A 24,461-nucleotide genomic window follows, 5' to 3' on the forward strand; every position below is an offset into this window, starting at 1 on the left:
AACCAGGCCTGAAAATTGGATTGAAATGGGTCCAGATAATCCCTTTTTTCCAAGAAAGCCTAGAGTTGTCTAGCCAGTATTTACTCAAGCCCTTTGCTCCCAAAGGGAGTATTTATTACTGGGCAGTAGTTACAAACTGGGTTCAAATAAGGCTTCATAATTGCCTCCTTCAAGGAAGTTGGTACCATGTCCTCCTTCAACACAGATATTATCTGTAGTGTCACCTAGGACTGGAACAGCTAAAAGGATTCTAGTGCGAATGGTCCACAGAAATGCCAAGAAGAGTTGAACAGTTAGCCTTTTGGGCCCCTATCCTCTCAATTTCTCTGCATTCAGAAGCACAAAATTCCTTTTATGTTTCTAATGTAGTTTCTTATATGATCTACCTATTTCTTATTGCCTACCCCCACAGCGAGACTAGAATTATTTGTTTGTAGCACAGTACCTGTTCCCATAGCAACCAGTTATGCTTTAACCCAGACATGTTACAGCCCAGCCTTACATGGAGTATGATGCCTTTAATGCCTTTGAATTTAATGGGGATAGGTGTGCCTCTGTGCATGATATCTGCCTGGCGGTTTTCATGAGCTAAAGGAGTGTTTCTGGAAATTCATTACATAACAAGGGGAAGAGATCCCATTCCATGCTTACAATCATTTTTTCACACAATAACTCACCCCGAAATACAAATGTATATCCACGTATGTATCAAAACTCTGTATATGCTTATCCTAGCTAAATGTTTCCTTGAGCTACTCAGTGGGAGAAAGGGTCAGGAATGGACAGATAAAATCCCATCAAACCATTATGGAGTTCCAGAATGGCCTTTAATTTATACTTGCTACTGAGCTTAATGTGCCACCCAGAATATTAGGAAGATTTTATAGAGCGGCTGCTGATATCACCTTGCAGTCACCTGGCGAAGGAAAGGCATCCTCAGATAAGGTTTGTAGCAGCAGTTATCAATATATTTGTTATGTATTGGAATGTATATAACTGCTTTGTGGATGTAAATACTGATATGTGAATCGCCTGATTGAGATGCCGTGTTGAGCTTCATCCTGGGCTAGGATCCTAATGTAACCAATAGGAGCCCTAGCCCAGAGACTGTCATCCAATCACCTTACGGAGCGGGAGCGCTCGTGATTGGTCATTATCCGTTCAACCTGATAGGTTGTTACTTGTACAGTGGGAGTGGCTACATTAGCCGGGAAGGTTTAAAAGCAGGCCAGCTTCTGTGTTAAAGCTGTCCTGGCTGACTGATCGTTGTACCGAGTACGGAGAAGTAACAGAGCTGAAGAATAAACCGCATTCTTGCTGAATCACTCTCCGACTTCTTTGTTAAGCGCACGACTTAACAATATTTGTCTGTGTTTACACTGACATAATATAGGAGCAGGAGGTAAGCCTGCGCCTCAAGTGTTCCCCTTTTGATTAATTCTTTGATTTCATCACTAGCATTCGTAGTCCTGCCAACAATTCTGTCAGTCTGTAGAAAGTAACAACAGACAATACCTTTGTCAAATGCAGGTTTGATGCAAATTATCTTATTTTATGTGTGTGTGCGTGTGTATATATATATATATAGCTTTTTCATAACATAATCAGTACAATTTGGTTACAATAATTTTGTTCGAGTCTATCCATCAAGTTTATTTTCTATCCATTTATAAACTCTTATCCATCGTTTTAAGTATAGTTCTTCATCTTTTCCTAATAAAACAACATTTAATCTGTCCATTTCCGCTAGTTTCAACAATCTTTGAACCATCTCCTCTCTTGATGGCGTTTTCTCCGTTTTCCAACATTTAGCCAGTAAGATTCTAGCTGACGTTAAAATATAAGTCACCATATACAAATCATTTTGTTTATAACCATCAGGGATCATGTTCAATAAGAAAATTTCTGGTGTTAAGGCTAAATTAATATGCAGTATTTCTTGTATAATCTTATGTATTTTAAGCCAAAAATTTTGGATTTTCCCATCTCCACCACATATGGTAAAATGTTCCTACATTGCCTTTACATTTTCAACACTTATTGTTAACAGTTGAATAACATTTGGCTATTTAACACGGGACCAATGCCATATGTGAAACATTTTATAAATATTTTCTTTGTATGTTGTTGCTCTCATAAATTTTGTTACCTTCCATATTTTAGACCAATGTTCTAGATCTATGTTATGCCCAATATCCTGCATCCATGTAATCATCGTTGTTTTAACTGTCTCATCTTGCATGTAATCGTCTAATAGAAAACTATATAATTTCTGGATCATTTTGTCATTTGTAAACAGCCAGATTTTATCAAGTTCATTGTTTGCTCTGTAAAAACCCACTCTACTATCTTTATTATATCTAATTTTAAGTTGAAAGTTTTCCCACCAGGTTAATTTTAGGTTTTTTTCAAGTAGGATCTCACCTGATTTTAATTTATTATTTTTGTCTAGCAGAGTCTCATAACTCTCTTTTTTCCCCTTAGTGACTAAGGTAGGTTTTATAAAGGCTTCAAGTGGGGATACCCATTTCGGAATTTTAGTATAGTAATAATCTTTTATTCTTTTCCAAACTGTTATTAATGCTCCTATTATCGTGTGTTACTGGAAACTTGAATGTATTTTATCTTTCCCATACCACACATATACATGCCATCCCATGCATAAATTATGGCCTTCTAAGATCAAACCTCTTGTATTTTCCAGAGTTAACCAATCTTTTATCCATCCAAGCACTGCCACTTCATAATATAAGTTATCTTAGACTACAGGAATCAGTTCCCCTGAAGGAAATGGCAGCTGCAGAGGGTGGAATCTAAGGCATCATATCTTCACTGTCCCCCCCTCCCCAAACTCCCCCCTCCCCAGCTGCCACTCCCAAATCTCCAGGAATTTCCCAAGCTGGATTTGGCAACCCTACCTTGCAATAAGAAGCAACTGTGCAGCATGAGGAGTAGCAGGAGTTTGTAAACTCAGGCCATACTTCAGGATTTTGTGGAGAGAAACCCAAAGAGTTTGTACCAGAGGCTTCAGAATTAGATTTTGAAGAGCTTCTACTAGGATTGTCTGATTATATTGATCTATAAGTGACCCATAGACCTCAGTAGGTTGGTTTTCTGAAAGAGTGCTATGTTTACATGAACATAAGAGAACATAAGAACATAAGAGACGCCAATGTTGGATCAGGCCAAAGGCCCATCTCTGATTATATTGATCTATAAGTGACCCATAGACCTCAGTAGGTTGGTTTTCTGAAACTGTTTACATGAACAGTTCTCATATCAATCTGCAGTCTGGTTTACTTAGACATCATTGGCTACCATTGATTTCAGAGACTTTATAAACAGCCCCCAAGTTGCCTTCATTTGTCAGACTAACAGCTGTATGGGTCCTCCTGAAGGATACTATCGCCCTGCCACATTAACAGGAGCCTTGCTGCAGATTGAGGTAACAGACTGGCCTGCACCACTTTAGACTGCACAAAGGGGATCATTTTTTCCATAGACCCTTGTATAAAAAGCTCACTGCAAGAAAAAAACTAAGACAACAAGAAGCTAACTGCAAAACTACTTTTCTCCCTGATATACTGGATTTTTGCTGCAGGGAATTTTAATGTGGTCTAACTGCACCCCTCACCTGTAGTCTGAAGAGGTGGTGATCACTCTAGTACCTCAGAATTTTATAGTGTGCTGTATTTAACTGAAAGGAAGGTGAGCCTGGATGTTAGATGATGTGCTCCCCTGGCTTATTGTACTTTGTTGCTGTTGTGGTTAATTGGTTTTTTCTGCTATGTGTTGATATATTGTGATTTGATACTTTCTAGTAAAAGGTTTATATATAAAAGGTTGTTACTACTGTACATAACTGTAACTTTTATGAAAAGTAAAGATAAATGGTGCCTTTTATGGCGCTTTAGGATTCAGGACCGTGTTGTTCAATAGTTCTTAATGTGAACAGTTTAAATTATGATGTATTTGCTTTTAACCTGTTGTACATTGCCCTGAGTCTGCCTTGCTGGGAGGGGGTATAAAAATCTAAACCACCACCACCATTCCTGTTTTCTTGATGGAACTGCTAGGGGGGAAAAACATAGTCTTCCTTTCAGGTAAATGTAATTTTACCGCAAATGTAGGCCAGGCTATGATTCCACCATACTACCGTCTCACCAAAGCAGCTGGCAGGATTCTGTCAGTTCTGTTGGCCACCTAACCTGCTCATAGGGTGAGTTTTTTTGGGGTGGGTGGGTGGAAAATGATCTTCAGTTTGTAAAAATAAAGAATATGAGGGGAAAGGATGTGGGTAATTTTGGAAAAGTACAAGTAGAAATGGCACATATAGTTAAGTAGGTTTTAATGGAGCCATCAAAATTTCTTGTGGTGTGAAAACTCACAGATTAATTGTGGAATAAATTTAAATGGACTGAAGCTCACTTATCAGATGTTGGCATAAATGTGTATGGTTACAAGGAACAAACATGGCTATAGAATGTGGATTGGCTGATGTGCTCTTGATGGTAGGGAAGGATTAATGGGTGGATTGGCTGATGTGCTCTTGATGGTAGTTGGAAGGATCAGTGAGGTATAATAATATAATGTCAACACGCACAGGTCCTCTGTTTTACTAGCAGGATAAGTTCTATGCATGTGTTTAAAGTAATTCCCCTAAGGAGGCAGGTTTAGAAAGTGACATAACACTGCTTGTCACCTACAGCGCCCAACTACAATTCCAATGATCTACATTCCATCCTGTGCAATGTTTCTTTTGATCGGCCTTGTACTGTTTGTCGGTCTTCTGAAGCCCTGGGAAATAGAATACTGGACTAGATAACTCCTTCGTCTCCTTCAGGCTCTTATGTACCCAGCTAACAGCTCAGTCTTAAGTGCTGTCACAGTGCGACCCAAAGGAGACTATCGCTGAATCACACTTCTGTGTGACACACTTCCGAATAAACTTGGTCAACATGGCAATGTAACAAGCGCTACATTAACAACAGAGAAGTGATAACGAGCTACACATGCTTGTTGACTGTTACACTTTTTGTTACATGTTTACAAGATTTTAGTTCGAACTTGCTCTGCCCCTTCCCATCTGTGTGCTGTTTTCCGACGTCTCCCACCCTTCTCCACCTTGAAATTTTCCTGCCGCGATGGCAACGCGCCAGACACGCGGATCTTTCATTCTAACGCCGAGGGTCCCCCCCCCCATGGGAGGGTGATGATGCAACCACGCCGGTACGTGGGGATTCCGCCGGATTACCCGACGTGCCCCGCGGCAAAATGGCGGCTTGGGCTGAGCGCGAGGTCCCGGCTGAGAGGGGAGGGGGATAAAGTTTGGGGCAGGGAGGAGACCCCCTTCCAAGAGGCTCAGAAGCCCCTGCAAAGTTACGGGGGCACCCGCAGGAAAGAGCGACCGGAGCAGGACCCGGGGTGGGGGAGGGACTGAGGGTGCCGCCGGGTAGGTCTGAACTGAATCGGGAAGCCCCGTCCGCCTGTTGCTGGAGTTGGGAACCCCCGGGTGAGTCTAGGTGGTGCCTTAGGGGCGGCTCAGAGCTCGCCGGCTGGGTTAGGGCTTTTGTGGGACCATCTGCGGGCAGAACCAGCAGGTGCCGCCGGGCGGGCGGGGCTGAAGGTTTGTTGACCAAGTCCCAGTTGAGGGCTACCGAGCGGGCGAGAGTTCCTGAGGCGCCTCCAGTCCTCCTAGTCTCCGAGTGACAGAGAGCTCTACTTGGGCTCAGAGTTGGATGCTGGCTCAGCTCGGTGAGCACCGGGGCCCTGACCTAGAAGGACCACCGGGGGGGGTGGGATAAAAATAGTAGGGGCTGGATGCTTGAAACGCTGATTTAAAGTTCTGTTTTACACTAGAGAGAGGGGGAAGAAATAACACCCAAACCTCCTAGTGAAGGAGGAAATTTAGTTAGTAAGGGGGAGGGGAATCAGCCGACCTCTGCCAGTGGTTAAGCCTGAGGGACAAAGGATGGAAAAAGTGGAAATGAACCCATACGACTAAAACAAGGGCTGGAAGTGAAACAGGTGAGAGTAAAGGGGAGCTAGTGGGTGCGCTTTTTAAAAAAAAATCACTGAGCTAGCTACAGCTTAATATCCATTCATCAGACTAAGATACTCATAGTGGTAGAACTGTGAAAAGTTGGATTCCATCATACTGTTATAATTACAGTTTTACCAGTAGTTACATATTAATGCAGTTCTCAGTCATAACATGTACGCGCTGGAATTTGAGTAGACATCCTGTTCCAGTTGTTTGACTTTTATGTACATTCAAGAGAATTAACCCAGTTTTACTTCCTTTCCACTTACCTAAACCTTTCTAATAACAAAGCATTTTATTTTGTCTTAATACTTGTAGCTCCTGAACACGTTATCTTGGTTTCAGATTAAGAACGCATGTTATGGCTATGTCTGGCGGTTTCTGAGTATTGGAATATGGTCATAAATTGTATTTATGAAATATCAGTTAAAATTAGGAAGCAAATGAAAAATCTTGCTGTGTACAAACTTGGATTTTGCAAAAACGTTTGTCATACTTTTCAGTACAGTTTAGGGATGATGTAGAGATCTGAATTCTACATTATGAATATACAAGCCTGAAAAGAATTGCATGGGGTGTGTGATAATTTGGAGTCCACATCCAAAGCTTCCCTTCAAAGAATCCGTACATTCTCAGGAGCTTGACCTGGCTGGCTAATCCCTCTCTTCCTTTGATTTCCAACTGCTTTCAACAGTCTATGCGTCTGCAGGATATTCAGTCCTTATTCTAGTGTTTGTTTGGTTAATATTCAAAGTTTGGTGTGTATGTGAGGATTCTCTTGAGATGTAAATACCTTTGTCTTTCTGTAAGGTTTTGCTGTTTTTGTGATTGGCGTGGCGCAGAGGTGTCGAACTCATTTGTTACGAGAGCTGGATCTGACATAAATGTCACTTTGTCGGGCCAGGCCACATGTGCCATAAAATGTAACACAAGGTACTGGAGATATAAACTTTATAAAGATGATTTCAGATGCCAAATGGCAATAGGCTTGAAGAAGAAGAGATTGGATTTATACCCCGCCCTTCACTTGGAGTCTCAGAGCGGCTTACAAACTCCTTTCCCTTCCCCTCCCCACAACAGACACCCTGTGAGGTTGGTGGGGCTGAGAGAACTCTGACACAAACTGCTCTTTTTCAAGGACAGCTGTTCCAGAGCTTGTGACTGACCCAAGGTCACATCAGCAGGTGCAAGTGGAGGAGTGGGGAATCAAACCCGGTTCTCCCAGATTAGAGTCCGCGCACTTAACCACTACACCAAACTGGCTTGATTGGATTAGGTGTGATAGGAAGAGGGGTAGTAGGCGTGGAGATATCAGCAAGCATTGGTAATAAGACAGGAACTTAGGTCTGTTTGGTACAGGAGGATTCAGTCCAGGAGGATGCAAAGAATAATTGGAAATAAGTCTGAAGAAGTGAGCAGAGACTCATGAAAGCTCATGCCCGGCCACAAATTTTGTTAGTCATTAAGGTGCTACTGGACTCTTGCTCTCTTTCACTAATAAAGAATGCAGGCTCTGCTGTTAGGTTCCCCCTGTCTGTTAGAACTGGAAAGGGGGATCTCTCCAAGTGCCATGGGACTCCCGCCCTCTCTCTGTGGCATGCTCCCCGCCCCCGAAGAAGTGTGCACACACACAAATGCTTATACCTGGAATAAAATGTTGTTGGTCTTCTTAAAACTAGGGAGAAGTCTTAATTCTTTCATGCTATAGATCTTGAATGAGTAAAAAATTATCATGAAAAACATTTTATTCATGTCAGTGAAAATGTATTTCATAGGAGTTTTGGAAAGCTCTTAAAGATGTCTATTTTTGCATTGGAAAATTTTGGGGAAGTCATTAGGAAAAAATGAGGGAAGGGCTTTTATTTGCTTTAGAATTTTCTATTCCCCCCCTCGCTTTCATATATCTACTTCAGTTGTAAGTAAAGTCTATGTCAACAAGTGTTTATGCCCCACAGTATCTTTTTAAATGTTTTTTATTTGTGTTGATGTCTTACATTTCATATTCATTCATATTCCTTTTCATCAAGTTTACATAACCAAACATCAGATACATAAATTTAACCCTTTATTATTCCCCCCTTTCACGAGCGACCAGAAGAAGAACCTTATTATTATATCTGTAACCATGAGCACACCCTATGGAGTTTTATCAATACATTGTTATTGGTCCCCCCCTCCTCTTACCCATCTTATATACCCAAACCATTTCTTCCTTATCTCCAATGCCTTATCTTCCCATGTCTTATCCTGTTTTATTATCAATAAAATATCTGATTGAATCCATTCATATAAGTACCAGTTCCATCTTTCCAAAGTCCATTTTAAGGCATCTTTCCATCCATACGGTATTACCGCATGAGTCGCTAGAATCATAGCTTTAAATAAATACTTTTTGGATTTATCTACTTTATTATTTCCCAGAATTCCCATAAATAACACTTTCTCATTCAGCTCAATCTTAACGTTACATAAATTATCAACCTTTTCCAGGATCAGTTGCCAAAATTCCCTTACTTTAGAGCATTCCCACCAAAGATGTGCATAATGTCCCCTTATTCTTTTACAATGCCAACACTCTGATTTCATTCCCTTAATCATATACGATAATTGAGGAGGTGTTCTATACCATTTCAAGGTTAATTTCATTTCAAATTCTTTAGATTTTCCCATTTTTATTTCCAGTGTTCCCTTCATTATTCTATTTACCTCCTGTTTCCCTCGTTTTCCCATTTAGATTATATTGTCCTAATCATAAAATCCTTATCTTTGTTCAATAGACTATACACGTTTCTTGCAATACCCTTCTTATTGTCATCTTTAGAACTATAGAGATTTTCAAAGGGGTTATCCTCCTTATTTACTGCTTCAGAAAATGTCTTTTGTCTCAAAACGCTGTATAATCCCATGATCGTTAACCAGTATTTTCCTGTCACTTTCTCTAATACTTCTTTTATTGGGATCAATTTTCCTTGAGAGGTATACATATCTTTCAGCCTAAAGAAACCTTTTCTCTTTAAGTCCTTCCAAAAAGTTATCTCAATTTTTTAAAATTCTTGACTTAAAGATGCAAGTGGCACTCATTTTGAAGGTATTGGTATCCAAACAGCTTGTTTCTTTTCCCAAATCCTTAATATTGTCTGTCTTGGGCCTATCGTATTTTCAATTTCATTTTTTATCTGGGGTTTGATGAAACAGTTTAACTTGCAAAATCTGTTAATGGACCTTGAAATTCTGAGGGTCCCTCCCTCCACAATGCTCAGTGCCCACTTGTGGACTGCCTGTACCTTTTTGTGGCATCAAAGTGAATCAGTCATTGGCATAAAGTGAAATGATGCTGACGGACATGAAGAAGTGGAGCATTTTGCAAGAGTGAAAAGGTCAGAGGACGAGGAGAACAAAAAAGCGACCTGATGTCATAGCAGACATATAGTTAATTCACTGAAGCAAATTGTCCTTTTAAACCACTTTTTGTTCGTTATATACTGTGATTAATGTGAAAACAGCTACAGCTGTTTGATGCTGGTGTTGTGATAATTTTAATAATGCTTCATGGCTCTTTCACAATACATTCAGGTCTTTGTAATTTCCTACATATGGTCTTTAGCTTCAAGCGCCATATCTTTCAGCCTTCTTGTTAGGGTGATGTGTTTAATGCAACATGTTAGACATGTACACTGTCTAGAATGGCTGAATTCCACAGCATGGCCCACAGCTACTGTCATCTTTAATATTGTTGGCCCTTTGATTTGAGAGAGAATACAGCATGTAGGGCCTTTCAAGCTCTCAGCCTGCCCTACTGTAGAATAAAAGTAGTCGTCAATTTATGTTCTGTGCTGAGTATCTGTGGTTCTCTGCTTGTCATCTGATATGCATTTCTCATTATGTGAGATATTTATCTTCACCTTTAATTTCTAAACAGAATAATTGGTCTGTATGACTACTAAGAGCAAACTTCTGCAGTTGCAGGATTTCTTAGAGAATCCATTTCTGGTTGATGGTCTCTGCATCTACATAAAAAAATCTGTATGTGTCTACATAAAAATGGCCAAAGGAAGAGATAGTGTAAACTCCTATAGTCCCTAAAATTTGGTTTATCATTGTTGCTTCCTCAAAACCTACTTCCTTATTTTGCAATTTGTGTTTTGTCTTGTAATTCAACCTTCCACAGAATTAATACGTGTTTCATTGGAAATTTTCAAAGAAATGTGTGTTTAGTGGTCAGCTAGAAAAACTGCATTATGTTATTATGTTTGGCCTGGGAGCAATGATGACTGCTTTCCAAAATTGTTCTAAATGGAGAACATTATAAGAAATGCTCTTTTCTGTATTCCTATTTCTCCCATGCCCATATACTTCTTGCTTCTCTGTATGTACTTTCCTGACCTCCCATTTGTCACTTTCTCCTCTTCCTGTTCTTTTTCAGACTCAAACTCATACTTTGCATCCTTTCAAGAAATCTGTTCCAGTGTTGACTAGCAGGGGAGACCTTGCAGGCACTTCAGGTGCAAAGTGCAAGACATGTTTGGTAGGTGTTGATAACATACTGTTCTTCCAAATTATGAGAAATACTTAGCGTTACTAAATGGTGATGCGAAGATCTTTTCTAAAGTACTGGCTAATAGATTGCAGTCAATAATTCCAGATTATACTGAGCAGGACCAAACAGATTTTATACCAAAAAGGTCTTTAATGGATAATATTCATCGGGTTCTAAATATTCTTGCAGACGGAAAGCTCATGCAGCAAGATGCCATTCGCCCCACAATTGATTTAGAGAAGGTTTTTGACATTATAGAAATTCTGTATTTGAAATATCTCTTATTGGCTGTGAAATTTGGTGTAAAATTTCAGAATGCTATTAGATCTATATATGATCACCCTGTAGCCATAATCCAAGTAAATAACTACCTAACCAAGGAAATTCACCATGAACAGAGGTATAAGACAGGGCTGCCCTATGTTTTCCTTACTGTTCATTCTTGCAATTGAACCATTAGTGGAAGCCATACAGTGATCCTGATATCCAGGGAATCAAAACTGAAGAAACAACACACACTGAAAACTTGTATGCAGATGACAGTTATTGTCCGCACAAACCCCGAGCTTTCTCTGTTAAAACTCTACGGGTTATTTCAGAACATTTTTCAAATTTCAGGTCTCAAAGTCAATTTAGAAAAATCTTGCATAATTCCAATATGGGTTGTCCCTTATATGAAAGATAAGCTACAGGCAAACTTCCCTTACTTATGGGTAGATTCTTAATGGAGATGCTTGGGAATACAAATTCCCGCTGATCTGAAAGACCTAGTAACATGCAATTTTACAAATGTATTTCAGGATACTAAAAACAAATGAGAAAATGGAATGTCATTGATTTCTCATGGGCTGACAGATTAAGTGTTATTAAAAGTTTTGTTCTACCTAAATACCTCATTTTATTTCAAGCCATTCCAGTGCACATCTCTAAAACTGAACTAGCAAAATGGCAGAAGTCAATTAATCAATTCTTTTGGGCCTATAAGACACTCAGAATCAAATTCACAACTCTACGGAGAGTTTTCAGTAAGGATTATATTATGAGACAACAAATCTGGCTTCCATAGTCAGAATTTTAACTACCAATACGGTAACAAAATGGCAACAAATAGAACAAAATTACTCTGATCCATTCATACTGTTGGATTTATATTGGAGCTCACCCAAGTGCAGATCCAACAAGGCACAGGGAAATGGATTTCTTCAGACCTCGTTTAATATTTGGGATAAATGTAGGAAGATCTTATTCCCAGACATCTCTAAATTATCCTCTTACTTCAATCAAGCATGGTTCCCCCCAGGGAAAGAATTCTCTGCTTTTTCAAAATGGAGACAGGCTGGTGTTACCCGTCTAATTGATTTAGTTAGCAAAGGTCAACTTTTGGACAAATCTCATTTAGAATTTAAGATTGGGGAAAGGATTTCCTGGTTTAGATTCTTTCAAATTAATCACATGGTATCAACTTTATGACACTCTAATACCTTCTCGAGACCCCTAACTGTATTTATAACATTTCATAGCTAACAAGAAAGAAGAAACTTTAAAATATCAAACGTTATGGCAGATGGATTGCCAAGACAGGCTATAGTACTTGAGGGGCTGTCATATAGAGGATGGTGTAGAGTTGTTTTCTGTTGCCCCAGAAGGTTGGACCAGAACCAACAGGTTGAAATTAAATCAGAAGAGTTTTTGGCTAAACATTAGGAAGAACTTCCTGACAGTTAAAGCGGTTCCTCAGTGGAACAGGCTTCTGTGGGAGGTGGTGGGCTCTCCTTTTTTAAGCAGAGGCTAGATGGCCATTTGACAGCAATGCTGGTTCTGAGAACTTAGGCAGATCATGAGAGGGAGGGCAGGAAGGGTTGCCTCAGTGCTTAGTACTTATGGCCCTTTCTTACACACCCAGGGAAATGCTGATTGCCAGGCCAATTTGGCTGGAGATCCTGGAGGGTTTTTTTGTCATCTGGGCATGGAACAGCGATCACTGGGGGTGTGGAGGGGGAGGTATTTGTGAATTTCCTGCATTGTGCAGGGGGTTGGACTAGATGATCCTGGAGGTCCCTTCCAACTCTATGATTCTATGGTTCATCCCTGACCAGTGTTTGTCCAGCTGCTGCTTAAAGGCTGCCAATGTGGGGGAGCTCATCACCTCCCTAGGTAGCTCACAGGACTGCTTTCAGCTCGCGGAAATTTATCCTCTTGGAAAATTGGGTACCTGAATAAGTGTCTTTTGCTGCTGCACTCTTATTGGTTCCCCAGGTGGCAGAGTCGGCATTGCTGATCACCACTTGCTGAAGTTCCTTGATGAGCTTTCCTGGTCCATGTGAACATGCCCAGATCAACCACTGAGAGCACTAATGGACTGATCACAGAACTAGAATCTATAAGGGAGATTATTGGTGATATGAAAATGCACCCCCATGAGTTGAATTAGAGTAGAGGCCTTGAGTAGAAACCCATCCATGCTATAGGCTTAATTATTGTAACCAGGAACCTTGCCAACATTTGGAAGTGTGCCTTAAAGTAATACTAAACTCATGTATGCAAGTGTCACTTAGAAAGAGCTGCCAATCTGGAGGAATGAATGTGTTGATGATTAGGCTGTTGAGGACCACACTGATATGGAAAAGGGCTTGCATTGATCTTAAGGAATCCATGTCCTAGTTGATGCAGGACTGGGCTTTTAATAATAATAATGTGAAGAGGGTCTGTTGGATCTCTGTTTCTGTGCGCAATGTCTCAAATTGTACTTGATGGAGGGGAGTTCTTTCTGAAATAGGAGGCTTAGATTGGAAGGATGAAGCTGGTGTAGGACCTTCCAGATAGCATCTGGGGTGTTTGTGAATAGAATGTAGCCATCAACAGGGATAGTGGCCAAAATGACTTCAAATTTAACATTCATACCCCCGTAGCATAACCATAGCATAAGGTTTTTTTGGACACCTTGTTGGAAATTTTGCTTCCAGATGGAGGGTGTCTGCTTCATCAGCCAGAATGCAGGATATTCACTAGGATTTCTTGTGTCTTTGTGTAAGCCTTGTGCAAAAACTTGTTGATCTATGTGAATTTTGTCTTGATGAAGATGAGACTGTAGATGAAGCTTTCAGAGCCCTGTGGCCATGCATCATGTTATCTCTACAGTAGCTTCTGCCCTGCAGCACTGTTGATCATAGGCCATTAATCAGACTCTGAGAAAAGTCATATCTTTCAGCCATTGCTTGTGCTCTTTTTTTCTTTTTTTTTAATAAAAAGGCTTGCCACTGCAGAACCCAACATGTTGCTTATCTCATTATTGAAGTTTGGGGATTGAGAGGTAAGACCCTGTTCCTTTTGATTTTAAATTAGGAGCCTGCCTAGCTGTCCCAGGGGAAGGGTCTGTTCCTTGTGCTAGATGCCCTTCTGACCTCACAGACCGAATAATGTGTGACAGAAAACCTTTTTTCTTAGAATGGCATTCAGGGATTTCAGAGCATTGCTTTAGGAAGTGGTGACTTCATAGTGAAAGATTTATATGGATCAGTTTAAGATTTATATGAATCACCATCAGTGGACAGCCATGAGTTCATAACGTAGCAGATATTCTTAGAGAAAAATGGAGTATAAAAGTGTTTCTGTGTGTATCACAGAGTTGGGGAACCACAATGCTCATGGGGGATTCCCTTCCCCCCATCACTGCCCACTGCAGCTCCTGGCCACTCTCCAACATCGACACAGCCAAGCCTGCTGCAGCTTTCTTACCCCACCCCCCATCCCTGGCTCCCACCTTCTGCCACTGTGCATGCTGAGACTTCCTTCCCCACACACCTTCACCGCTGCTGCTGGGCCCAGTGTGGCTCCCAGCCTCTGCTGTCATGCTCACCATTGCTCTCAGCCCCCCCCACACACTGTTGCCACTGTCGGCTCCTGCCCTCTGCCACTGAGCCCACTGCAGCCCCCCACCACTGCCATGGCTCCCGCCCTCTGCTGCTGGGCCTGCTACGCTTCTCTCATCCCCACACTGTTGTTGCTGCTGAGTCCAGTGTGGCTCCTGTCCTCTGCTCCTGTGTCCGCCATGGTTACTGGCCACCTCCCACTCTTGCTGCTGCCAGTGACAAGCCCAGTGTTGCTCCTGACCTCCCCCCAGTTGTCATCACCCTTGCTCCTGACATTTTGCACCATTTGAAACTTCTGAACTTTTTTCAAGGGCGGCTTTACCTACAGTGTAGTAATCCAGTCTGGATGTGCTCATTGCATGGAACTGTATCTAAATTATGCCTCATGAGGAAAGTCCATGGCTGGTGTACCAGCCGAAACTGGGCAAAGATGCTATGCCTTACAGAGGGGATATACACCTTCCTCTGTAATTTATTTTCATCTAGAGATATTTTCAAGTTTTGAACCTGCTACTTGAGATAATGGTCATAAGCCGCACCAGTTTTATTATGAGCAAGCAGCACTTCACTCTTGTCTGGGTTGAGCTGCAGTTTAGTTGTCCTCATATTACCTTTAGGCAATGATCCAGAATACCACCTGCCTTGCATAACTGAGATGCAAAGGAGAAACTAGGCTGAGTATCATTGGAATATGGATGGGATCATATTTCAGATCCATGATTTGAAACTCTTGCTGCTTCTTTTTTCTTTTATGGAAAACTACTGTTAAAACATATCTGTTCCCAAACAGGTTTACTTTAGGGTGTGTCTCCTCTCCATGACAGGGACGAGGAAATGTTATTTGTGATCTGAGCATTGTTGGAGCTATTTACCTTGTCTGGCTTAGAGCTGTAGGCTACTTAGTATAGTATAGATTTCTCAAGATAACAGCAGTATGAAAACAGTGCACAGATCTGTCAGGAGCTGTGTGCAGTTGCTAAATGTAACCTACACGTCCAATGGTGCTATAAGTGTGAGTACCTGATGCTGGAGCCGAAGGGGCTGGCCATTGCCCCTTACCCAGCTTGTTAGCTTGCAGAGGCATCTGGCTGCTGCTTGTTTGAAACAGAAGAGTTAGATGGTGTATAGAAATATTGATTTCTAAATGTCTCCTGCATTCTCCTGTGATATCTTTCTGATAACAGGCTATGCCTTGTTTCCTGTTACAAGCCAAATGGTGGGCCCCATGGCCTCAATTGCATGCCATAAACCACACATTCTTCACACTTCCATGCTGGAAGCTAGGCCAGCGTAGCCGATGGGGAGACTGGGGTTTGGGGTCACCTGACTGCAGAGGGAGTCTCCAGACATCCAGCCTATCCCCACTTGCACCCATGACAACCAAGAATTGCCCACCCCACTGCCCACTCGCAGCTGGCTGCCAGGCCACAGCTGATTGTGACTGGAATGGTCCTATAACTGGTCATTCCCAATGGGAGAGAGTTCTGTTCTCTCGGTTCTCTCTGCTGCTCTTGTGTTCTTGTTCCTGTTCGTGAGCTCTCTGCTCCCTGCTTGTTGGTTTATTGCACCTGGACATGTGGTCTCTGGGAGAACAAAGACCTGCTTGATAACTGGAGCACATGGTGTGCAAAAATGGGCTTTTCCTTCAAGATCCTCTGGAACCCTGGACTGTAGATGTTCCTGATATGGTAACTATGTACCTTACTGTGTAGTTAAGGCAAACTGCCTTAGGCTTGTTTTGAAATCTTTTGTAGTCTATTTGCAAGACTCTGACTTGAATAAAAACTTATTCTTGTTTTTAAATGGTCTCTGATGTGTAACTGAGTTCCAAGGCTAAACTTCTGTGCCTTCTGCTCACCCTATGAGCTACCTTTGTAAGAATTAACCGCGCATCTCTAGATAGAGGTGCTAATGTGTAAAACCCAGATGCCAGCTAAGAGTCTGAACCTTCCTCTTAGGCTGGACGGGGACTCTAGTGAAAAGAGGTTCTGGTGGCTTATTGTTCTGAATCCAGAGAGGGTAGCCTACCTCTGTGGGTTGCTGTTTAATGTATTGAAAAAGTATAGGGTCCCCTCTCATTCCTGGACAGGCTTGAGGGGCGAAACCTATACATATGGTTTGAAGGAATGGACTCTGCAGCCCCCCTTTTTTTTCTTGGTTCCAGGAGGCTGGAAACCCTGTGGCCATCCCAAGTCTCTGCTTGGCAAGAAATTTTCCCTTGCTTCTGGGAGTACCAAAAACAAACTGGGTAGTAACCAGTGCCACCGCCAAATCTGAGAGTATCTTCTGCTGGACAGATTTGCACATCCAGCATCCTGTGCTGCCCTTTAAGGCTCCACCTAGTTGCAACATCTCCTGCTTCGCTCTTCCAAGCGATCACTTGCACTTTGAACTGGCGTACTTAGCTGCTGCCCCTCCCCTTCACCACACTTAAGACAGCAAGACTGAACGTGTGTGGTCTGTTTACAGAGATCAGGCTTCAAGCATTCAAAATGTAAGTAATTTTAATAGCCAAAAATAGAGTTATTTTTGTTCCAGCATCAGGCTGAGCAAGACTATAAAGAAAATGTGAAAACCAGCATTCCTCTCTCCCTACCCTTGTTACTTATACTAAACAGTGTTTAAGTATGGTAGACTATTAATTCTTGAAGTTTCAGGTTTTAAAAGTTGATCATTACCTCAGTTCTCAGAGTTGGACTTATTTTATTTATTTAAACCATTTCTGTGCTGCCTTTCCACCCAATACAGGGTCCCCAAGGCAGCAAACATATCAAACATTAAAACAGCATTTAAAATACAAATATGTATAAAAATATTTAAAACAATAAACATTCAAGCACATAAAAATACACAAACAGGGAGAAGGGCTAATAATAGTGAGGGAATACCAAACAACAACAAAAAAAACTTCTTCACTTGATGGCAGAAGACAGTGATAGAGGGAGACAGACAAAACTCCTTGGGGAATGGTTTTCCAGAATTTTGGTTCTGTGACCAAGAAAGCCCTTCCTCATGTGATAACCTGTCTAGCCTCTGATGGCAGAGGAAGTCAAAGCAGGTCCTCTGAAGATGACAGAGAAATGACTGGACACATTCACCTAGGGGCTCCATCTTGTCCACACGGTAGGGACAATAGGGAGAAGTCTACTAAAGGATCGCCTACTCCCATGGGAGCCTACCTAACATAGGTTCCCATGGTAGTAGGTGATCCTTTAGTAGACTTTGCCCTATTGTCCCTACTGTATGGACAAGATGGAGCCCCTAGGTGAATGTGTAGTCCTTTGTGGTTTATGTCTGTCCAAGGAGAAGAACAAGATGGAAGCGAGCCTCTTCCCCTTGTCCTGGGAATTTATAATCTTTCTATAGAGAGTCTCTCCCTCTCTTGAGTTATTCTCACTCTTTCTGATCGTGAGCAAAAAAACCTATCTAGCTATTTGACTTTCACATCTATATTCCCTGGTGGGATAGTCTAGCAAGGTGTGAGATGGTAACCCTTTTTGTTCTATTTCAGTCAGAGCTGAATCATAGAATTACACAGTTGGAAGGGGCCCTATTCATACCTCCTGTTTTGATTGACTTCTGTTGGTTAGTCACTTTTCTAGTGTTCAAGACTCAGTTTTGCTAGGAAATGAGATAGCTGTGTGTGCTTGTTATGGCAATTAATGCGATGTCATAAATCTCAATTTCTTACTGGCACATTTTATATCCATTTAGGGACATTAAATGTGCTGAAATGCATACCTGTAGCCCTTCATTTCTCTTCTGTAGTTTATTAATGGATCCTGCTAGGATTTGTAGATAGTGCATCTTCAGTGCACAGCACGCTCTCTTTCCATTACTTCTGAAAGGAAAGAAGTGTGTGGAATTTGATCCTTCCACATTGCAAGCTTGCAGTGGACTTTAGTCAGGATGATCTAGGAAATCATGCTGTCTTCAGGAATTATGAGAATGCTCCAGCTTGATTTTGTGTTGTCTTCATCCCACTCATACTGAAACATTTTGCACCATTATGCATTGAAGACTTGCTCATCATTCAGCACTGCCTGTTGCGGTGAGAAGAGTTGCTGGCAAAAGAAGCTGATGAAAGAGGGACTCTGGTAAGTGTCATCATTTTACTGCCTCTTTCAGCCTCCTACCCATGCTTCTAGCTCAGTAGAGCTGCCGTGGGGTAGTGCTGCAGCCTCTGCTGTCCCTTTATTCAGACAAGGACGCACCTTGCTTTGAGGAGAAGTTGCAGTGGCAGCTGCCTTGCCCCCCTCAAAGGTGTCAGCACCTGAAGTATGTGTGTGAATTTGCTTCTGCTCTTTGGCTCTTTGGCCTTGTATGCATCATCGGGAGGGATGTATTTGGCTCAAGAGATGAGCGTGGCAAGAAAAGTATGTCCTCTGGACTTCTTTTCCCAGCAGCTCTTCTCACCGCAGCAGGGCCAAGGGGCAGACGGGAGAGAGGTATTTATCTCTTTTATTTTGATCACTAAACAGAGAACTCACATTGTCCAAGTTTCATACCCCCAGTCTAAACTGAGGAGGGGCAGTCCCATTCAAAGGATTACTGCTTTTATGGAGATCAAATTGGGCTCTTTCCCTCACCCAACCCGTTCCCTGCTTACTTGCTGCTCCCCTTGGTTGTTCAAAGGCAACCCTGGAATTCCGACAGTGCAGGAAGCCCAGTAATGCCTTTCCAGGGTTGTCTCCTCCAAGCCAGTTCCCCACCCGCTGTGATATGTTTCTGAGGGGAGAGTCCTGCTGGGGAGGAATGGAAGCTTCTGATTGCTGGAGGGAGACAGTGGGGAATTAGGCTTGGACAATGGGTGTCTTCTCTCCCACCTTTTCCCTTTCTAGGCCCCAGGATGAAAGAAAGTAGGTGGCAGACTAGTCAGCAACTGAAGGCTTCTTTCTGAACTGCTCTTCTATCAGGATTTATTTATTATTTGTTTTTTTAAATTTAAAACATTTTAACGTCACCTTTCCACCCAGTTGGGGGTCTGCCAGGTGGCAAGCATTAAAAAAAAAATTAAGCAATTAACATACATATTTAAAACTGTGACGTAATTCAATTAAAATCCATGAACAAACAACACTGAAACGAGGGCCAGTAGGTTCCATCAGGGGTGGTCCTAGTCATGGGGTAGCTGCCCCTGGTTCACGCACTGGACCCCCTCTCCTTCACACTCCTGCCATCTTTCCGGAACAGGTGAGGAAGTTCACAGCAGCAATGGTGCCAGCTGTGTGCTGCCTGACAGTATGGGTGGTGGCAGTGAGTTGGGCCCTGCCTACAGCTGATTCAATCAGTCATGCACTGCCCTCCACAGCTAGTGATTCTGCCAAGCTCGTTCCCACTGCTTACTGACTGAATGTCAAGACATCCCAGTGGTGGCAATAAGCTAGTTGCGGGGAGTTGTGGGGCCTGTGCCAAGCACCTCTGATTCTGGTGCCCCATCCTTGAGCTTTGCCTGGGATCCCAGAATCACGCCCCCCACCAGGGTTCCATGACATAATGAGAACAACACTTTGGAACAACCCTGTGTGCTTTGGTGGGGCTATGGTGTTTGTTTGTTTATTATACACACAGTCCATTTTCCTGAATTCCTTGGGAGTCTCCAGAGTTGCCCTCTCCCAAGTCCTATTTTGGTGTTTCCCAGTCACATATCACACTATTCATAGAGAGTGTAAATTATAGAACTTTAGTTAAATTGCCACTTGTACCAGTTTTCTACAGCATCCCCAAGGGGAATCAGTGTATGCCTGTCCTTTTTAGACTGAGGGTTCAACTGGGTAAAATGTATAAATCCATAATGTCTGTAATTTTATTTAAGAGGTGCTGTGGATCTCAGAGCTTATCTCTTTCCCTTCTTGGTACCATATTCCTCATTAAAGTTGAAACTCCCTCACCCAGCTTCAGAAGGTGGGAGGTGTTGATTTTGACCTGGGAAATGATGTGGAGCAAAGATGAACTAACTCTCTCTTCCCTAACTCATGGCTTTGATCCAGTTTTGTTGAATCTCCCCCAACACTTCTTTTAATTAAAATTAGACATTGGGAGATATCTCATTTACCTGCCTTTTTGAATTATTTGCATCTTAAAGTGCTTTATTTCCATTTTTCATGGGAGTAGAGCAGGGGTCCCCCGTGTGGTTCCCATGATGCCCGCCAGCACCTTTTCTGACACCCACCGAGTGTATTTAGGAAGTGGGAGGGGCCTGGTAGAGCATCTGCCCTGCACGGCTTTTGATTAACTATTGGAGATTTGATTGGCTGTGCAAATTTTTAAAATGTTGCTTTGCTACCGCAGCACAAGGATCTACATTGTGTTACTGAAGTTGAGCTGTGGCAATCATTTTGTGGGCTGGCTCTGCCTCCTGCAGCACCATTTTTGTGGCAGCCATTTTGTAGCTGTGCCTACCATGCCTAGTCAGAATTTCGAATGTGCCTGTAGGCTGAAAAAGGATGGAGACCGCTGTAATAGAGAAATGGGTATCCTACCATCTGCAGGGACACAATGAGGAAGAGAATGGCTAAATTTTCTCTCTATAAGTCTGCTTTTGTACGTACGCCTTTGCCCACAAATTGTTTTGAATGTGATATGAGTTGGAGATATGTAGAGTCCAAGATATAAGCCTTTCCTATAGTACTTTAATTTAGGGAAATATGAGTAGAACTTATCAGGGTTGAAGGCATTTTGGTAGTTCAAGTTTAATTAGATTGACAGCCAAAATAGTAAAGATTCGGGAGCTGGAACAGGATTTTAGACATTTGCACAGCATTGTTAAAAATAGCATATGCACTCGAACAGTCTTTTACGGTTAGTTCATAATTCTGTCCAGGGATCTAAAAACAGATGCTTCATTTTAACTAGTCAGATTGCTTCACTATGATGTCAAGGGAGCAAAGCAGCATCTCCTTGGGGCATGGATTGTGGCTTTCGTTTCAGCTTCAGACTGGAGCTTTAATTTGACTGACTGGGGTGGTAGCTTAATGCCGTGTTAATGATAATTTCAGTGCCTTGGGATCAACAGAGTCAGAGGAGTTGTCCTTGTTAGAAAGGCATCTTATGCCTGAGGCTGCCTTATCAAGTTCTAGCTATAAACTCTGGCACCTGGTTCAGGGATTATAATGGACACATCTGACTTGCATGTTGAATGTTCCAATTATGTTGCTGTAATATTTCCAGTGCATTTGCTCTAAATCAAAATGATGGGATTGTGTGTCTGTAGTCATACTGATATTTTAAGTGTGCATGCTTAAATCCTCAAGTGTACACAGCTCAGTCGATATGGAAAAATTACCTTCCCCCATGTCCTTTGATTTAGCGTTGATTGGATTTCCTATATAAGTTTGAAATTCTTAGTTCATACGTCTTTAAGTAGTTTTGTTAATTTTATATATTCCTAAATCTGAATTATGAAATACAAGTGGAGACCTGCAAGAAACTTGTGGGATGGTCATCCCATTCCTTACACCTTTTCTTCCTCCCTTCTACCCCTAACTGTCTCACACTCTTTATTGGGGTGGAGCCTTGGGACAGTGAGGCTTGGGGAACCAAGCAGCCTCAGTAAGGTATAATGCCACAGACTCAACTCTCCAAAGCAGCCATTATATCTAGGGGAACTGGTCTCTGTTGCCTGGACAACAGTTGTAGTTCTGGGTGATCTCCAGCCATCACCCAGAGGCTGGCAATGGTAGTTCTCATGGAGGAAACGGCTGGTTTGGAGGGTGGAGTCTATGGTATTATACTGGTCTGAAGTTCCTCCCCTCCTCAAACCCTACCCTCAAATGTCCAGGAATTTCCCAACCTGGAGTTGGCAACCCTATTTCCTTCCCCCCCAACAGCCAACCTACCTTTATCTGCCTTCAGCTTTTTGTCTCCACCCCCCTCCCCCCCAGCCTCTACCAAGGAAAATACAGTCTTTCTCCACAGAGAAAGCAGCTTACATTATTCTTGCCTCCTTTTTAATCTGCACAACAACCTTGTGAGGTTGGTTAGGCTGAAAGTATGTGACTGGTCCAAAATCACCCAGTCAGCTTCCACCGCAAGATGGGGATCTGAACCTGGGTCTTGCAGACCCTACTCTAAAGCTCTAACTGCTGCACCGCACTGGCTTTCATAGGGTGGCTGCTGAACAGCAGCAAGCAGCCAGACCAAGTTGAGTCATGCAAATCAGGTGGTATCAAGTCACCCAGAGGGTGCTGCCTAGGGATGCCAGCCTCCAGGTGGGATCTGGGGATCCCCTGGAATTACTGCTCAGCTCCAGACTGCTGAGATAACTTCCCCTGGAGAAGGGTGGACTCTAGGGCATTATACCCCACTGAGGTCCCTGTCCTCCCCAGGCTCCACCCCCAAATCTCCAGGAGTTTCTCAACCTGGAGCTGGCAACCCTACCACCCCCCATCCCCTGCCAGTGCCCAGGGGGGACCTGGCAACCCTAGACTGCTGCCAGGCCTAGGGTTGGCAACCTCCAAGTGGGGCCTGGAGAGTGAACTCTATTTTTTTAAAAGTTTATTTATCATTTTCCCATAACAAAAAATAAAAATATATGCATTATATATACAGAATACTTTTGGAGTTTACATTTACACACTTTGTTCAATCCATATGTTCATTTTCTGCCATCTTTTTCAAAACACATTCTCGTCTTTCCCTGACAATATCATGTTTACTTTATCCACTTCCTTAATTTCCATAATTTCCATAATTATTTCTTCTCTACTTGGTATTTTATCTGATTTCCAAGAGAGTGAACTCTAGACAGCCGAGATCTGTCTCCCTGGAGAAAATGGCTGCTTTGGAGGGTGGACTCTGTGGCATGATACCCAGCCAAGGCCCCTCCCTTCCCCAGATCCTGCCCTCCAGAGAGTCTACCACGAAACCTCTAGGAATTCCCCAGACTGGCACTGGCAACCATTGTCAGGCCTCGCCCCAAGGTTCCCTCCCTCCCTCAAAGGCCAAAAGAGGCCAGGAAAGGGCCCTTTCCCCTACCCTTTTACTGACAGAGCCAGTTAGAAGCTCCCCCCAACACACACCAACATTCTAATCTCTCACCATCGATGCCTGAACTTAGGTCCCTGCAGAGGCCATTTCAAAAGGTTTTGGGGGGAATTCAGCTGTTCCTGAAGGGATTTTTTTTACTTTTTGGATTTTTCTGCAAACCCAGTAAGTTTCCTGACTATGTAGGAAAAGCTGTTGGGGGAGAGTGAGCTCTCTGTTGGCAGAAATAAGTGTCCGCACAAAAAAACCCTCTGGAAAATAGTATAAGAACAAGGGGTGGACCCGCGATACTCGCGGGGGGGGGAGGGAGGGAGGCAGAGGAGGAAGCAGCAGGAGGAGGTAAGCCCCCCTCCATCCTGCCGGTTCCCCCGTGTCCTCCACCCCCCCTTTCCAAAGCGAGGCCGCCAAGAGGCGAGCGAGGCGCCTTGGCTTCTCTGCAAGGAAACAGCAGGGGGGGGGGGAGGAGAAGGAGGGAGAGGAGAAGAGGCCAAATCAAAGAGCCAGCCAGCCTATTCAAGCCGGAGGTGGATCCACCAGCGCGGCTGACGACCAGGGGAAAAGCAAACGCTCCCTGCCTTCCTGTGGCAGTGAATCCCATGTGTCAATCACTCTTTGGGTGAAAAAGGACTTCCTTTTATCCGTTCTAACCCGACCGCTCAGCAATTTCATTGTCCCCCACCCCCCACCCTTCAAGGTGCCTGCGGATTTCAGGCGGCCTGGCAAAGCGCGGGTCCTGCTCGGCTCCTCCAAGGGAGGGAAGGGAAGGGGAGGGAGGCGAAGCAATTGCCGCTGCACAGCCAGGCCTGAGCAAGCACTTTCTGGGCTTTGCAATTCGAGGCCTGCTGGCGGCCGTCCTGCCTTGGCTTGCTTACTTACTTGCAGAGCGGCGCCGGAGCCAGTAGGTGGCCCCCGGCGCCGGCGGGAGAGTCCAGGCGCCCATTCTTAAAAAGCCCGGCCCACAACTGGGACGGGGGGGAGCGAAATATTTCCCGGGGGAAGATAGAGACCGGCTAGAGAGACCCCCCCA

The 24,461-nt window shown here is 43.1% G+C and overlaps 1 protein-coding gene across 2 annotated transcripts in view; it reads left to right on the forward strand.

Moving 5' to 3' along the window:
- Positions 1-5,937: 5,937 nt before the first annotated feature.
- TJAP1 (tight junction associated protein 1 (peripheral)) overlaps positions 5,938-24,461 on the forward strand; it is a 60,058-nt gene continuing 41,534 nt past the window's right edge. For both annotated transcript variants that reach the window (XM_015421492.1, XM_015421493.1), the window contains exons 1-2: positions 5,938-6,027; positions 10,467-10,568. The gene's annotated coding sequence lies outside the window, so the exon portion shown is untranslated. The remainder of the gene's footprint in view (positions 6,028-10,466; positions 10,569-24,461) is intronic.

The sequence above is a fragment of the Gekko japonicus genome, unplaced genomic scaffold (assembly GCF_001447785.1).
Source record: "Gekko japonicus isolate JY-2015 unplaced genomic scaffold, Gekko_japonicus_V1.1 scaffold1012, whole genome shotgun sequence".
NCBI lineage: Eukaryota > Metazoa > Chordata > Lepidosauria > Squamata > Gekkonidae > Gekko > Gekko japonicus.